The following is a 16614-nucleotide window of genomic DNA, read 5'->3' on the forward strand; positions in this document are numbered from 1 at the left end:
CATTCTCTGCTCTCTCCAAATCTCTCATTCTCCAAAATGTTTCCTCTTTTATAGAACTCCAGTAAGCCAATCAAGACCCACCCAAATGGGTGGAGACACATCTCCCCTAATCCATCTTAATAACCATTCTTGATTGGGTCACATCTCCAGGAAGATGATCTAATTACAGATTCAAACATACAATATTGAATAGGGATTATTCTGCCTTTATGAAATGGGATGTAGGTTAAAACATGGCTTTTCTAGGGGACATACATCCTTTCAAGGCAGTAAAATAGGATTAGTGAACTGGAGGATGGGACATCTGAAATCTGACAAACAAGAGAAAATATAGGGAAAAGAACGGAAAAATATGAGCAGGGACTCAGGGAATTGAATGACAACATGAAGCACATGAATATACATGTTGTGTGTGTCCCAGAAGGAGAAGAGAAGGGAAAAGGAGAAGAAAAACTAATGGAGGAAATTATCACTGAAAATTTCCCAACTCTTATGAAATGCTTAAAATTACAGATCCAAGAAGTGCAACATACCCCAAACAGAATAGATCTAAACAGACACACTCCAAGACACTTACTAATCAGAATGTCAGATGTTAAAGAGAAAGAGAGAATTTTGAAAGCAGCAAGAGAAAAGAAATCCATCAAGTACAAGGGAAGCCCAATAAGACTATGCATAGATTTCTCAGCAGAAACCATGAAGAAAAGACAGTGCTATGATATATAGTTAAGATACTAAAAGAAAAAAACTGCCAACCAAGAATTCTATATCCAGCAAAATTGTCCTTCAAAAATGAGGGGGAAATTAAAACATCTTCAGACAAAATCACTGAGAAAATTTGTGACCAAGAGACTGATTTTGCAAAAAATACTAAAGGGAGCACTAGAGACAGATAGGAAGAGACAGCAGAGACCAGTGTGGAGAAGAGTGTAGAAATGAAGACTATCAGCAAAGGTAAAAAAAAAAAAATTAGATATGACATATAAAATCCAAAAGGCAAAGTGGTAGAAGAAAGTATTGACCTTACAGTAATAACATTAAATGTTAATGGACTAAACTCCCCAATCAAAAGACATAGACTGGCAGGATGGATTACAAAACAGGACTCATCTATATGCTGTCTACAGGAGATGCATTTTAGACCCAAGGATAAACATAGGTTGAAAGTGGAAGCTTGGGAAAAGATATTTCATGCAAACAACAAACAGAAAAGAGCAGAAGTAGCTATACTGATATCCAAAGAATTAGACTTCAAGTGTAAAACAATTAAAAGAAATGAAGAGGATGGGCCATGGTGGCTGTGTTAGTTAGATTCAGTTGTCAACTTGGCCAGGTGAACATACCTAATCTTGTTGCTGTGGACATAAGCCAACGGTACGTGAATTCTCATCTGTTGCCAATTACATCTGCAGTCAGCTAGGAGGCGTGTCTGCTGCAATGAGTGACATTTGACTTAATTGGCTGGTGCTTAAATGAGAGATCGCAACGTAGCACAGCCTAGCAGCTTGGCATTCCTCATCTCAGCACTTGCCCTCAGCCCGGGCCCTTGGAGATGGAGAAAGAAATCAACCTGGGGAAAGTTGTTGGAACCCAGGGGCCTGGAGAGAAGACCAGCAGAGACCATCCTGTGCCTTCCACGTAAGAAAGAACCTCAGTGGAAAGTTAGCTGCCTTTCCTCTGAAGAACCAACAAAATAAATCCCCTTTTATTAAAAGCCAATCCCTCTCTGGTGTGTTGCATTCTGGCAGCTAGCAAACTGAACAGATTTGGTACCGGAGAGTGGGGTGCTGCTGCGGTTTGCAAATGCCAGATATGTTTGAACGGTGTTTTGGATGGCTAAGGGGAAGACTTTGGAGGAACTGTGAAGAGATTGATGGAGAAGTCCTGGAGGGCTTGAAGAGACTGTTGGTGTAAATGAAACCACCGCCAATCTTGACAAAGGAGGACACAAAAGGGAGAGATTGGAGTTTGCAGAGTGAGAACCGTGGAAGTTCGGGTCTGAAGCCAAGAAACCTCGGCCAGGAGAGTGGACCCACCTGTATGTGTGGAGAGGGTGAGTTTACCCTGAAGGGTGAGGATGAGTCTCCCCTCTCATTGCAGTGGAATAGTTGTGCAGCCTCGGGCCTTGGAAAAGGCGTAGCACACTCCTTGGGGGACTGGGAGAGCCTGGCTGCCACCATGTGGAGGGGTTGAGCGTGTGCCCCAGAAATGGCAGAGAGCCCAGGGGTGGCCCTGATGCCTGGAGAGAGTGGAGCCCAGATGTGGTCTCCTCGATGTTCCCCGAGGTTGATTTGGAAAGAGGCCGGCCACTGCATAGGCCCTTGGAAGGGGTGGGACTGCCGCTTTCTACAGCTGAAGGATAAATGACTTTCAGACTTGGAAATCCAATGGTGTTTGCCTGCAGATCTTCCTTCCAATTTCTCCCTATGGAAATGACAATCTATATCCTGTGAATATCCTCCTTTGCATCTTGGCACTAGACAACTTGTTTTGAGATTCACAGGTCCACAGCAAGAACAGAATTTTTTGCATCTGTTTAAGGTGATGCTTGAAGTTGCCAAGTTGACAAGGGGTGGACATGTGTTAGTTAGATTCAGTTGTCAACTTGGCCAGGTGAGCATACCTAATCTTGTTGCTGTGGACATAAGCCAACGGTATGTGAATTCTCATCTGTTGCCAATTACATCTGCAGTCAGCTAGGAGGCGTGTCTGCTGCAATGAGTGACATTTGACTTAAATGGCTGGTGCTTAAATGAGAGATCGCAACGTAGCACAGCCTAGCAGCTTGGCATTCCTCATCTCAGCACTTGCAGCTCAGCCCGGGCCCTTGGAGATGGAGAAAGAAATCAACCTGGGGAAAGTTGTTGGAACCCAGGGGCCTGGAGAGAAGACCAGCAGAGACCATCCTGTGCCTTCCATGTAAGAAAGAACCTCAGTGGAAAGTTAGCTGCCTCTCTTCTGAAGAACCAACAAAATAAATCCCCTTTTATTAAAAGCCAATCCCTCTCTGGTGTGTTGCATTCCGGCAGCTAGTAAACTAGAACAGTGGCTCAGCAGGTAAGAGTGTTTGCCTGCCATGCCTGAGGACCCAGGTTCGATTCCTGGTGCCTGCCCATGTAAAAGAAAAAAAAGGGATGAAGAAGGACACTATGTATTAATAAAAGGAACAATTCAACAAGAAGACATAACAATCACAAATCTTTATGCACCAAGCCAAGTGCACCAAAATATATGAGGCAAACACTGAAAACACTGAAAAGAGAAATAGACACATCTACCATATAGTAGGGGACTTCAATTCCTACTATCATCAATGGACTGAACATCTAGATAGAAGATCAATAAAAAAAACAGAGAATTTGAATAATGCAATGAACGAACTAGACTTAACTAACATTTATAGAACATTACACCCCACAATAGCAGGACACACCTTTTTCTCAAGTGCTCATGGGTCATTCAAGGATAGACCACATGTTGGGTCACAAATCAAGTCTCAATAAACTTAACAAGCTTGAAATCATACAAAACACCTTCACAGATCATAAAGGAATGATGTTGGAAATCAATAACAGGCAGAATGCCAGAAAATTCACAAATATATGGAGGCTCAGCAAAACACTCTTAAAGAACCAGTGGGTCAAGGAAGAAATTACATGAGAAATAAGCAAATATCCCAAGGCAAATGAAAATGAAAACACAATACATCAAAATTTAAGGAATTGCAGCAAAGGCAGTGCTAAGAGGGAAATTTATTGCCCTAAATGCCTATATCAAAAAGTAGAAAGAGCAAAAATCGAGAAATTAACTGTCCACTTGGAAGAACTAGAGGAGAAATAGCAAACTAACCCCAAAGCAAGCACAAGAAAAGAAATAATGAAGATTAGAGCAGAAATAAATGAAACTGAGAACATGAAAACAATGAGAAAATCAACAAAATCAGAAGTTGGTTCTATGAGAAAATCAGTAAGACCGAGGGACCCTTAGTAAGGTTGACAAAAGGAAGAAGAGAGAGGATGCAAATAAATAAAATCAGAAATGGAAGAGCAGACATAACCACCGACCCCACAGAAATAAAGGAAGTAATGAGAGGATACCATGAACAACTTTATGCTAATAAATTTGACAATGTAGATGAAATGGACAACTTTCTAGAAAGGCATGAACAACTAACATTGACTCGAGGAGAAATAGATGACCTCAACAAGCCAATCACAAGTGAAGAATTTGAATCAGTCATTAAGAAGCTCCCTGAAAAGAAGTGTCCAGGACCAGAAGGCTTCACATGTGAATTCTACCAAACATTCCAGAAAGAATTAGTACCAATCCTGCTCAAATCTTCAAAAATATTGAAGAGGAGGAAAAGCTACCTAACTCATTCAATGAAGCCAACATCACCCTCATACCAAAGCCAGACAAAGACATTACAAAAAAGAAAACTACAGACCAATCTCTCTAATGAATATAGATGCGAAATCCTCAACAAAATTCTAGCAAATTGAATCCAGCAGCACATTAAAAGAATTATACACCATGGCCAAGTAGGATTCATCCCAGGTATGCAAGGATGGTTCAACATAGGAAAATCAATTCATGTAATACACCATATCAGCAAATCAAAGCAGAAAAACCACATGATCATCACGATTGATGCAGAAAAGGCATCTGACAAAATTCGACATCCTTTCTTGTTGAAAGCACTTCAAAGGATAGGAATAGAAGGGAATTTCCTCAAAATGATTAAGGGAATATATGAAAAACCCACAGCTAATATCATCCTCAATGGGGAAAAACCGAAATCTTTCCCCCTAAGATCAGGAACAAGATAAGGATATCCACTATCACCATTGTTATTCAACATTGTGTTGGAAGTTCTAACCAGAGCAATTAGTCAAGAAAAAGAAACACAAGGTATCAAAATTAGAAAGGAAGAAGTAAAACTCTCACTGTTTGCAGATGATATGATACTTTACATGGAAAACCCTGAAAAACCCACAGCAAAACTGCTAGAGCTAATAAATGAGTACAGCAAAGTGGCAGGCTACAAGATCAACACTCAAAAATCTGTAGTGTTTCTATATACTAGTAATGATCAATCTGAGGATGAAATCAAGAAAAAATTTCCATCTACAATTGCAACCAAAAGAATAAAGTATTTAGGAATAAATTTAACTAAGGATACAAAAGACCTATACAAAGTAAATTACAAGAAATTGCTAAAAGAAATCAGGATGACCTAAATAAATGGAAGAGCATACCATGTTCATGGGCTGGAAGACTAAATATGGTTAAGATGTCAATTTTATCTAAATTAATTTATAGATTCAATGCAATACTAATTAAAATACCAAAAACTTACTCTTCAGAAAAATAAAAATGAATAACCAAATTTATCTGGAAGTGCAGGTGTCCCGAATAGCTAAAAATATCCTGAGAAAGAAAAACAAAGTCGGAGGTCTCATACTACCTGACTTAAAGGTGTATTACAAAGCTACAGTGGTCAAAACAGCATGGTATTGGCATAAAGATAGATATACTGACCAATGGAATTGAATAGAGTGTTCAGATATAGAGCCTTTCATCTATGGACAACTGATCTTTGATAAGGCAGTAAGCTAACTCACCTGGGACAGAACAGTCTCTTTAATAAATGGTGCTTGGAGAACTGGATATCCACATTTAAAAGAATGAAAGAAGATCCATATCTCACACTCTATACAAAAATTAACTCAAAATGGATCAAAGACCTAAACATTAGACCTGAGACCATAAAACTTTTAGAAGGAAATGTAGGGCAATAACTTATAAATCTTATAATAGGTGGCAGTTTCTTAGATCTTATACCCAAGGCATGTGCATTGAAGAAAGAAATAGATAAATGGATATGCCTCAAAATTAAACACTTTTGTGCATGAAAGAATGTTGTCAAGAAAGTAAAAAGACAATCTACACAATGGGAGATCATATTTGAAAATGATATATCAGAGAAGGGTCTAGTATCCAGAAAATATAAAATGATTGTTCAACTCAACAATAAAAAGACAAACAACCAATTACAAAATGGGTAAAAGACATGAACAGACACTTCCCAGAGGAGGAAATACAAATGGCTAAAAGGCACATGAACAGATGCTCAGCTTCCCTGACTTTTAGGGAAATGCAAACCAAAACCACAATGAGATATCATCTCACACCCACCAGAATGGCCATTATCAACAAAACAGAAAATGACAAGTGTTGGAGAAGATGTGGTGAAAGAGGCACACTTATCCACTGTTGGTGTGAATATCAAATGGTACAACCACTGTGGAAGGCAGTTTCGTGGTTCCTCAGGAAGCTAAGTATAGAATTGCCACAGAGCCAGCAATGCCAGTGCTAGGTACGTATTCAGAGGACATGATGGCAAGAACACAAACAGATATTTTCACACCAATGTTTATAGCAGCATTATTTACAATTGCCAAGAGATGGAATCAGCCCAAATGTCCATCAACAGATGACTGGCTAAACAAGCTGTGGTATATACATATGATGGAATATTACACAGCTGTAAGACAGAATAAAGTCAAGAAGCATATAAAACATAGATGGACCTTGAGGACATTATGCTGAGTGAGATTACCAAAAACAAAAGGACAAATACTGCATTGTTTCACTGATATGAACTAACATTAATGAGTAAACTTAGAGAATTTCAGTTAAGAACAGAGGCAATCAAGGAGATAGAAATATGGTAGATATTGTGTAATTGGAGCTGAAGGGATACAGATTGTGCAGCAGAACTGATTGTAAAAATTCAGAAATGGACAGCACAATACTTCCTAATTGTATCACAATAATGTTAGTACACCAAGTGTCCATACCATAGATAAAAGGAGCATCAGACACAAGTTTTTCACAAACACACAGTCACATTATGAAAGCTATATCATTATACAATCATCTTCATGAAACATGGCTACCGGAACACAGCTCTACATTTTCAGGCACTTCACTCCAGCCTCTCCAACATACCTTAACCAAAAAGATGATATCTATATAATGTGTAAAAATAACCTCCAGGATAACCTCTCAACTCTATTTTAAATCTCTCAGCTATTGACACTTTATTTTGTCTCATTTCTCTCTTCCCCCTCTCAGTCAAGAAGGTTTTCTCAATTCCTTGGTGCTGAGTCCCAGCTCATTCTAGGATTTCTGTCCCACTTTGCCAGGAAGGTTTACACCCCTGGGAGTCATGTCCCATGTAGAGAGGGGGAGGGTGGTGAGTTTGCCTGCTGTGTTGGCTGAGAGAGAGATAGGCCACATCTGAGCAACAAAAGAGGTTTTCTGTGGGTGACTCTTAGGCCTAATTTTAAGTAGGCTTAGTCCATCCTTTGTGGGGATAAGTTTCATATGAACAAACCCCAAGATTGAGGGCTCGGCCTATTGATTTGGTTGTCCCCACTGCTTGTGAGACTATCAAGAATTCTCCACTTGACGATGTTGAATTTTCCCCCTTTCTCACCATTCCCCCAAGGGGACTTTGCAAAAACTTTTTTATTCACTGTTCAAATCACTCTGGAATTTATCACAGCATCACTCTGGACAAACCTACAAAATCTCATGCTCTATTCAAGGTTCCATGTACTTATGGTGTTCAATTAAATTGTCCACATAAGTTATAGTAGGAAATGCACTATTCAAAATATAAATTTTGTACCAAATAAACATTTTTTGCTTTAGCCTCTCACATAAGTTAAAGTTTTAAACTATGAATTACCATCTATTTTCAACACCCTGCAGTATTGACATTCCTTTGTTCTTTCTCATGCAAAAACATTTTTTAATTTGTACATTTACTCATTACTAAACATGGTATGGACAGATGAGTAAAACATATGTATTCAAAATAAATAAATAATGAGGGAACAAATGTTAAAATAAACTTGGTAGGGTGTTGAAAATAGGTGGTAATTCATAGTTTAAAAGTTTAACTTATGTGTGGGACTAAAGTGAAAAATGTTTATTTGGCACAAAATTTATATTTTGACTAGTGCATTTCCTAATATAATTTATATAGATGGCTTAATTGAACATTATAAGTACATTGAACATTGAGTAGGGCATGAGATTTTGTAGGTTCATCCAGAATGATGCCCCAATAAATCCCAGCGTGATTTGAACAGTGAATAAAAAAGTATTTGCAAAGTCCCCTTGGGGGAATGGTGAGAAAGGGGGAACATTCAATTTAACCACCTGGAGAATTCTTGATATTCTCACAAGCAGTGAGGACAACCAAATCAATAGGCCGAGCCCTTAATCTTGGGGTTTGTTCATATGAAACTTATCCCCACAAAGGATGGACTAAGCCTACTTAAAATTAGGCCTGTCACCCACAGAGAACCTCTTTTGTTGCTCAGATGTGGCCTATCTCTCTCTCAGCCAACACAGCAGGCAAACTCACCACCCTCCCCCTCTTTATGTGGAAAGGACTCCCAGGGGTATAAACCTCTCTGGCAATATGGGACAGAAATCCTAGAATGATCTGAGACTCAGCATCAAGGGATTGAGAAAGCCTTCTCAACAGAAAGGGGGAAGAAATAAATGAGACAAAATGTGTCAGTGACTGAGAGATTTAAAATAGAGTTGAGAGGTTATCCTGGAGGTTATTTTTACACATTTTATCAATATCCCCTTTTAGATTAAGGTGTATTAGGCTAGAGTGAAGTGCCTGAAATTGTAGAGCTGTGTTCCAGTAGCCATGTGTCTTGAAGATGATTGTATAATGATATAGCTTTCACAGTGTGAATGTGTGATTGTGAAAACCTTGTGTCTGACGCTCCTTTTATTTACAGCATTGACAGATGAGTAAAACATATGGATTAAAAATATATAAATAATAGGGGAAACAAATGTTAACATTAAAAAATATATATGGATAGATGAAAATACTAGTGGTCAATGAGAGGGAGGGGTAAGGAGTATGATATGTATGAGCTTTTTCTTTTTACTTCTTTTTCTGGATGTGATGCAAATGTTCTAAAAATGTTTATGGTGATGAATATACAACTATGGGATGATATTGTGAGCCACTAATTGTACACTATGTATGGAATGTTTGCATGTTAAGAATGTATGTGCTTGCACGTTGTTGTATAAATAAAAATTTCAAAAAATTATTGAGACTTGCTTTGTGTCTCAGCATGTGGTCTATCCTGGAGAATAATCCATGAGCACTTAAGAAAATGAATATCCTGCTCTTCTGGGGTGTAATGTTCTGTAAATGTCTGTTAAGTCTAGTTGATTCATTGTATTATTCAAAATCTCTGTTGCCTTATTGATCCTCTATCTAGATTTCTATCCATTGATGGGAGTGGTATATTGAAGTTTTCAACCATCATTGTAGATGTGTTTATTTCTCCATTCAGTGTGCTGTCAGTGTGTGACTCATGTATTTTGGGGCTGGCATAAATATTTATTATTGTTATGTCTTCTTGATGAATTGCTCCTTTTGTTGATACATAGTGTTATTCTTTGGCTCTTTTATTTATTTTACACTTGAAATTTAATTTGCCAGACATTAGAATAGCTCCCCCAGTCTTTTCTGGTTGTTGTTTGCTTAAAATACCTTTTTCCAACCCTTCACTTTTCAATCTATTTTTGTCCTTGGGTCTAAAGTAAGTCTCTTGCAGACAGCATATAGATGGGTCCTGTTTTTAAAATCTGATTCAGCCAGTCTATGTCTATTGATTTTGGAGTTTAATCCATGAACATTTAATGTTACAACTGTAAAGGCAGTAATTCCTCTACCATTTTGTCTTTTGAATTTTGTATGTCATGTCTTATTTTGACCCTAACTGATAGTATAATTTTACATTCTTCTCCAGATCTCTCTCTCTGTTGTCTTTTCCTATCTGCCTGTAGTGGTCCTTTCAGTATTTCTTGCAGTGCCAGTCTCTTAGTCACAAACTCTCTTAGTGTCTGTTTGTAGGAGAATATTTTAAACTCTACCATTTTTGAAGGACAGTTTTGCTGGGATAGAATTTTTGAGTAGCAGTTTTTCTCTTTCATAATCTTGAATATATCATACAACTGTCTTGTTATCTCCATGGTTCTGCTGAGAAATCCACATATAGTTTTATTGAGCTTCCCTTGTATGTGATGGATTGCTTATATTTTGCTGCTTTCAGAATTCTTTCTTTGTCTTGACATTTGACAATCTGATTAGTAAATATCTTGGAGTAGGTCTGTGCAGATCTCTTTCCATTTGGGGTATGCTGTACTTCTTGGATCTGTAATTTTATGTGTTTCATAAGAGATGGGAAATTTTCAGTGATTGTATCCTTCATCATTTGTTCTGCCTCTTTTTCCTTCTCTCCTCCTTCTGGGACACCCATAACACATACATGCATGTGCTCTATGTTGTAATTTAATTCCCTTAGACTCTGCTCATATTTTTCCATTATTTTCCCCATCTGTTCTTTCATGTGTAGGATTTCAGATGTTCTGTCCTCTAGTTCACTAATCTGTTCTGCTGCCTCTTCATATATGTTGTTGTTAAGTCTCCATTGCGATTTCATCACTTCAATTGTGCCTTTCATTCCAACAAGTTCTGCCATTTGTTATTCAAGCTTTCTAGTTATTCTTTATGGTCACACAATGTCTTCTTTATGTCCTTAACCTCTATTGCCATATCTTCTCTCAACTCATTGATTTGACTTTTGACTTGGTTTAGCATGTTTGATTGAACATTAATTAGTTGTTTCAACTTCTGCATCTCTTCTGAAGTGTTAATTTGTTTCTTGTACTATATTTTCATACTAGATGACTTGCAATTTTTTCATGATGTCTCAGCATCTGGTTTCCTTGAATAGTTCATTCCTGAGGTCATTTTCACTCTTTTACCTGGGGTTTTGTTTTGGTTGGCTTTGTTTTCTATCTTTTTTTTTTTTTGTATTCAGTTCGACTTATTCTAGACCTCTAGCATAACTTTCTGTTAACTGTTCAGAATATTTTAGCTCTTGTTTTTCTGGTTCTTGCTATGTCTAAATGGGATTTTTTTAAAGTATGTTCTCCCCAGATATCATCAAGCCTAACAAGATTTTCCCAGACAAGATGGACCCAGGTTTCAGGAGGAGGGTGTAAACAGTTTCAAGGTTCTCTGGGGCTGAGACCCAGGAGGTTGTTAGAGATTCCTATGGAGCCTCTAGATTCTTCTTTTCCTATCCTTTCAAGTAGGTGGTGCTTGTCAGCCTGTAAAGTGGTGCAGTGCCTTTAATTCTAAGCTGACCCTGTAGCTGTCAGGGGCATGGAGACAGAGGCTGAGATAGAAGGCAGGTTTAGGGTTAAGACCCTGAGGTCTGAATTTTCTGATTGAGGGTTGCCACTTAGCTGGCCCCTGCCCCACTTTTCCTGGGAGAGATTAGCCATTTAGGGAATTATCTCCTGCACTTTACTTGTTAATTTGATTCTCAGACCTATTTTAACTCTGCTCTCACCTGAATCAGGCAGACAATTGAAAATGCCTAAGGCTCTCTCTAATAAGCTACCTAGAATATTAAAAAAAAAATCCCTTCTCAGAGCCAGTCCCCAGCTCCCATGATTTGTCTGCGAAGAGCCAGAGGTTGTACCTCTCTCTATGTGTCTGGGGGCACAGCCATTTTCCAATATTCTGAGCTGGGCCAGTTCCAAAAGCCTACATTTTTTTTCCATCAGCCCTACCTCCTGTCTGTTAGGAGAAACCTCAAGACTCATTTCCTACTTCTCTCAGTTTGTCTGTGTTTGGAGTTTGTATTCAATGGTCCAAGTTTGTTAATTAGAACTGCAGTTTGAGCTTAGCTTGGATCCCTACCTTGCTCCCAGCAGAGATTGCTTCTTTTTCCCACAGGGAAGTGTTTCTGAATGAAACTGCCATGCCAGTGGGGAAGAGGTGACAGCGTCTGGATTTTGGAGGTCTTACTTAAACAGTTCTGTTGTACGATCTCAGCCCTCCCACCCATTCCAGACTGTATATGATGTTTGTCTGGTCACAGATGTCCCTAAAAACAGTTGTTCCAGACACTTCCTGACTATTTACAAGCTGCTCTCACAATTTTTTTTGAGATAAAATTTGCATGTATTGAAATGCATGAATGTAAACTGTATAGTTTTGATAATGGATACAGCCATGTAACCCACATCACAATGAAGATATAGAGCATTTCCATCACCCCAGAAATTTCCTTCTACTCCGTTCCCAGTCAATTTTTCTTCCTTCCCCACTCTCCAGGCAATCATTGCTATGATTTTTTTTTGTCATGGATTGTTTTTCGCCTGTCCTAGAATCTTCATATACATGGAATTTTCATTTACATGGTATCATCAAGTGTGTACTCTTTTGGGTTAGGCTTCTTTCACTCAGCACAATATCTGTGAGCTTCATTTATTGCTGAGATGTGTTCCATGATTTGAATATATCACTATTTTTTCCCTATTATTTATTTATTTATTTATTTATTTATTTATTACCACATGATCATTTCTTAGAACATTTGAATCTATTCAGAAAAAGCAATAAAAAGAAAATAGAAAAAAATTCATACATACCATACCCCTTTCCCTTCCCTTTCATTGATCACTAGCATTTCAATCTACTAAATTTATTTTAGCATTTGTTCCCCCTATTATTTATTCATTTTTAATCCTTATGTTTTACTCATCTGTCCATAAGGTAGATAAAAAAAGCATCAGACACAAGGTTTTCACAATCACACAGTCACATTGTGAAATCTATATCATTATACAATTATCTTCAAGAAACGTGTCTACTGGCACACAGCTCTACATTTTCAGGCAGTTCCCTCCAGCCTCTCGGTTACACACTAACTAAAATGGTGATATCTATTTAATGCATAAAAATAACCTCCAGGATAACCTTTTGACTCAGTTTGGAATCTCTCAGCCATTGACACTTTATTTTGTCTCATTTCTCTCTTCCCCCTCTCAGTCAAGAAGATTTTCTCAATCCCTTGGTGCCAAGTCCCAGCTCATTCTAGGATTTCTGTCCCACATTGCCAGGAAGGTCCATACCTCTGGGAGTCATGTCCCACATTGAGAGGGGGTAGTTTGCTTGTTGTGTTGGCTGAGAGAGAGAGGCCATATCTGAGTAACAAAAGAGGTTCTCTTGGGGGTGACCCTTAGGCCTAATTTTAAGTAGACTTAGTCTATCCTTTTTGGGGTTAAGTTTCATATGAACAAACCCCAAGACTGGGGGCTCAGCCTATTGCTTTGGTTGTCCCCACTGCTTGCGAGAATATCAAGAATTCTCCACTTGAAGAAGTTGAATTTTCCCCCTTTCTCACCATTTCCCCAAGGGGACTTTGCAAATACTTTTTAATTCACTGTTCAAATCCTTCTGGGATTTATCAAGTCATCACTCTGGACAAATGTACAAAATCTCATGCCCTACTCAAGGTTCCATGTACTTATGGTGTTCAATTAAGCTGTCCACATAAATTGAATATGTCACTATTTTTAATTCATTTTCCTGTTGATGGACATTTTCTAGCTTTTAGCTATATAAATCAGTTTATTATGAAGATTCTTGTACGAATACTTCCATAGTTATATTTTCATTTCTCTTAAGTAAATTACCTAGCAGAATCAAAGGGTAAGATTGTACTTAATTTTAAATGAAACCACCAAACCTTTTTCCACAGTGGTTGCATCACTTACCCTCTTATTGGTAGTGTGTGAGAGTTCTGTTTGCTTCACATCATAACCAGAACTCTCAGTCTTTTAAATATCAGCCATTCTAGTGGGTGTGTAGTGGTTTCTCACTGTGCTGTTAAATTCTTGGATGACTAATTGTGTTGAATATTTTCATGTGTTTATTGGCCATTTATATACCTTCCTTTGCAAAGTATTTAAGTGTTTTGCTTATTTTTAATTGGGTTATTTGTCTCTTTGGTACAGAGTTGTAGAAGTTCTTTATATTTTTTCATAGAAGTCTTCTGTCAGCTAAATACTTATTCACTCATCTTCTTAATGTTTTTAATAAGTCTTTAAATTTTACGAAGTTTAATTTATCAACTAAAAAAATTTACAGTTGATGCTTTGTATTCTAACAAATTTTTGTCTACTTCCTAGATGTGAAATTCTTCTATTGTTTCTTCTATGACCTTTATAGTTTTAGCTTTTATGTTGAAATATATAATATATGCCAAATTAATTTTTATATATGTTGTAAGCTAGGAGTAGAGGTTCACTTTTTTCCTTATGGATATCCAGATGCTCCAGTACAATTTGTTGAAAAAACCTTCTTTCTCCATTGAATTTATTTGATGTTTGTTGAAAAGTGATAACCTTATATGTGTGGGTCTATTTCTAGATTTAAAATTTGGCCCCATTGAGCTATTTGTCTATTTCTTTTTTTGAATGGGCAAGCACTGGGAATTGAACCTGGGTCTCTGGCATGGCAGGTGAGAACTCTGCCTGCTGAGCTGCTGTGGCCTGCCCTATTTGTCTATTTTTAAGCCAATAATACATTTCCTTGGTTACTGTAGCTTTATAGAAAGTCTTAAATTCAGGAATGTAAGTCTTCCATCTTTGTTAGGTTGCTTTTACCATTCTAGGTGTTCTAGTTTGCTAGCTGCCAGAATGCAATATACCCAAAACAGAATGGCTTTTAAAAAGGGGAATTTAATGAGTTTCTAATTTATAGTTCTAAGGCTGAGAAAATGTCCCAATTAAAGCACATCTATAGATATGTCTAATCAAAGGCATCCAGGGAAAGATACCTTGGTTCAAGAAGGTGGATGAAGTTCAGGGTTTCCCTCTCAGCTGGAAGGGCACCTGGCAAACATGGCAGTGTCTGCTGGCTTTCTCGTGGCTCTACCAAAAAGGGGACTCTCTCCAAAATGTTTCCTCTCTTAAAGGATTCCAGTAAGCAACTCCACCTTCAATGGGTGGAGACACACCTCCATGGAAATCATCTAATCAAAAGTTACCACCCACAATTGGGTGGGTCACATCTTCATGGAAACAATAAAAATGCTCCCACCCAGCAATATTGAATGAGGATCAAAGGGCATGGCTTTTCTGGGGTCCACCACAGACTCAGACCGGCACACTAGGTTTTTTGCATTTTCATATACATTTTAGAATCGGTCTGTCAATTTTATTAAAGTCCCGCTGGGAAAATGACTGGAATCACATTGAAGTTTTAGATCAATTCGGGGGGAAAATTGCTGTCTTAACAATAAATCTTCCAGTTCATGAACATGGAACATCTCTCCATTTATTCTTCCCTTACTCCATACCATACATTTTGAACAATTTCATATCAGTTGCCTTTTAAACAAACTAACTTGCTTACAAACTTGCTGCCAGAGTACATGATGGCCTCAGCATGGTCATGAGGGAAGAGGCAGTGTGTCAGGGTTGCTAGTTGGGGTGTTATGATAGTGCATTAACTGAGATGAGAAGTACAGGATGGGGAGTTTATGGATGAGGATGGTGAAAGATAAGATGAAAGGTGGCAGATGGCTTTCAGGTGTGTAGGACACCAACCTAGCAGCTGGAAGCCTGAAACTTTAAATACCTTCTAGGAAATTTAACATGATGTTTAAGAGCATGGTTTCTAAGCAGTGCTTATCTTCTTTTCAGTTTAATTGCATTTTTTCCCTTTATTTGAGAAGTTGTGAGTTTACAAAACAATCATAAATAAAATACAGGATTCCCATATACCACCTGTGCTGGTTTTAAAGTGTCATGTACCTCCAAAAAGGCCATGTTTTTTTCAACATGTCGAAAAGAACCTTTATTACTTTTGTAATAGCCTCTTGTGTTTTCTTTCCAGATGCCTTTGAAGCAAGTACTTTCTGAGCTGAAGCTTTCTGAGCCTTCCAAGATTTTGGAGCCCCCGACTTCTGGCCTATGGCTTTCTGGGCAGGAACCTTCTTGCCCACTGTGGTCATCATTTTTACTGGAACTTTGCAGCAGCTGCTGCAGTTGCAGCAGTTCTCTTAGCAGCAGTTGCTTCTTTTGGAGAGATTTTCAGGAGATCTGCCTTCTGAAGCTTCTTAACTTCATGCTTAATTATTCTGTTTTCCATTTTCTTTGCCTTCATAACTTTAAAATGATCAAAATCTGTCATCCTGGCTTTCCTTTCTCTGGCTTTAATCTTCTTAGCCCATCTTGTATTGATATCTGCCTTCTGCCAGGCTTGTTGGACATACTTTTGGCAGGCGCTGTGGTAACTTGAGGATGAAGTCAGTGAGCTGCATGCATTTGAAAGGCATGGTCTGTCTCCTTACCTGAGTGCAAGGTCCATCAACCAAAGCCCTGTTCTGATCAATGACATCTACAATTGCACCCAGCTTCCTGGCATGAGGCCCAAAGGAGACATAGGCCACCCGGCCAACCTCCACGAAGCATCTGACCACCATGTTGGTGGCATCTGATGCAGAAGGAAGGCCATTTATTTTAATCCATTCCTGTCGGGCAGACTCATTGTGGGTAGGAGCACTTGATTAGGTTGTTTCAGTTGAGAGGTAACCCAGCCCATTGAAGGTGGGTCTTAATCCTTTACTGGAGTCCTTTATAAGATGTTAAAAGACAGAAAAGCTGAGAAAGCTTGGAGAGAGAGAAATGCCC

The 16614-nt window shown here is 38.4% G+C and overlaps 1 pseudogene; it reads right to left on the reverse strand.

The window, feature by feature from the left end:
• Nucleotides 1-15719: 15719 nt before the first annotated feature.
• LOC143690660 (large ribosomal subunit protein eL14 pseudogene) lies at nt 15720-16406 on the reverse strand (annotated as a pseudogene).
• Between the last annotated feature and the right edge of the window lie 208 nt (nt 16407-16614).

The sequence above is a fragment of the Tamandua tetradactyla genome, chromosome 7 (genome assembly GCF_023851605.1).
Source record: "Tamandua tetradactyla isolate mTamTet1 chromosome 7, mTamTet1.pri, whole genome shotgun sequence".
Taxonomy (NCBI): Eukaryota; Metazoa; Chordata; class Mammalia; order Pilosa; family Myrmecophagidae; genus Tamandua; species Tamandua tetradactyla.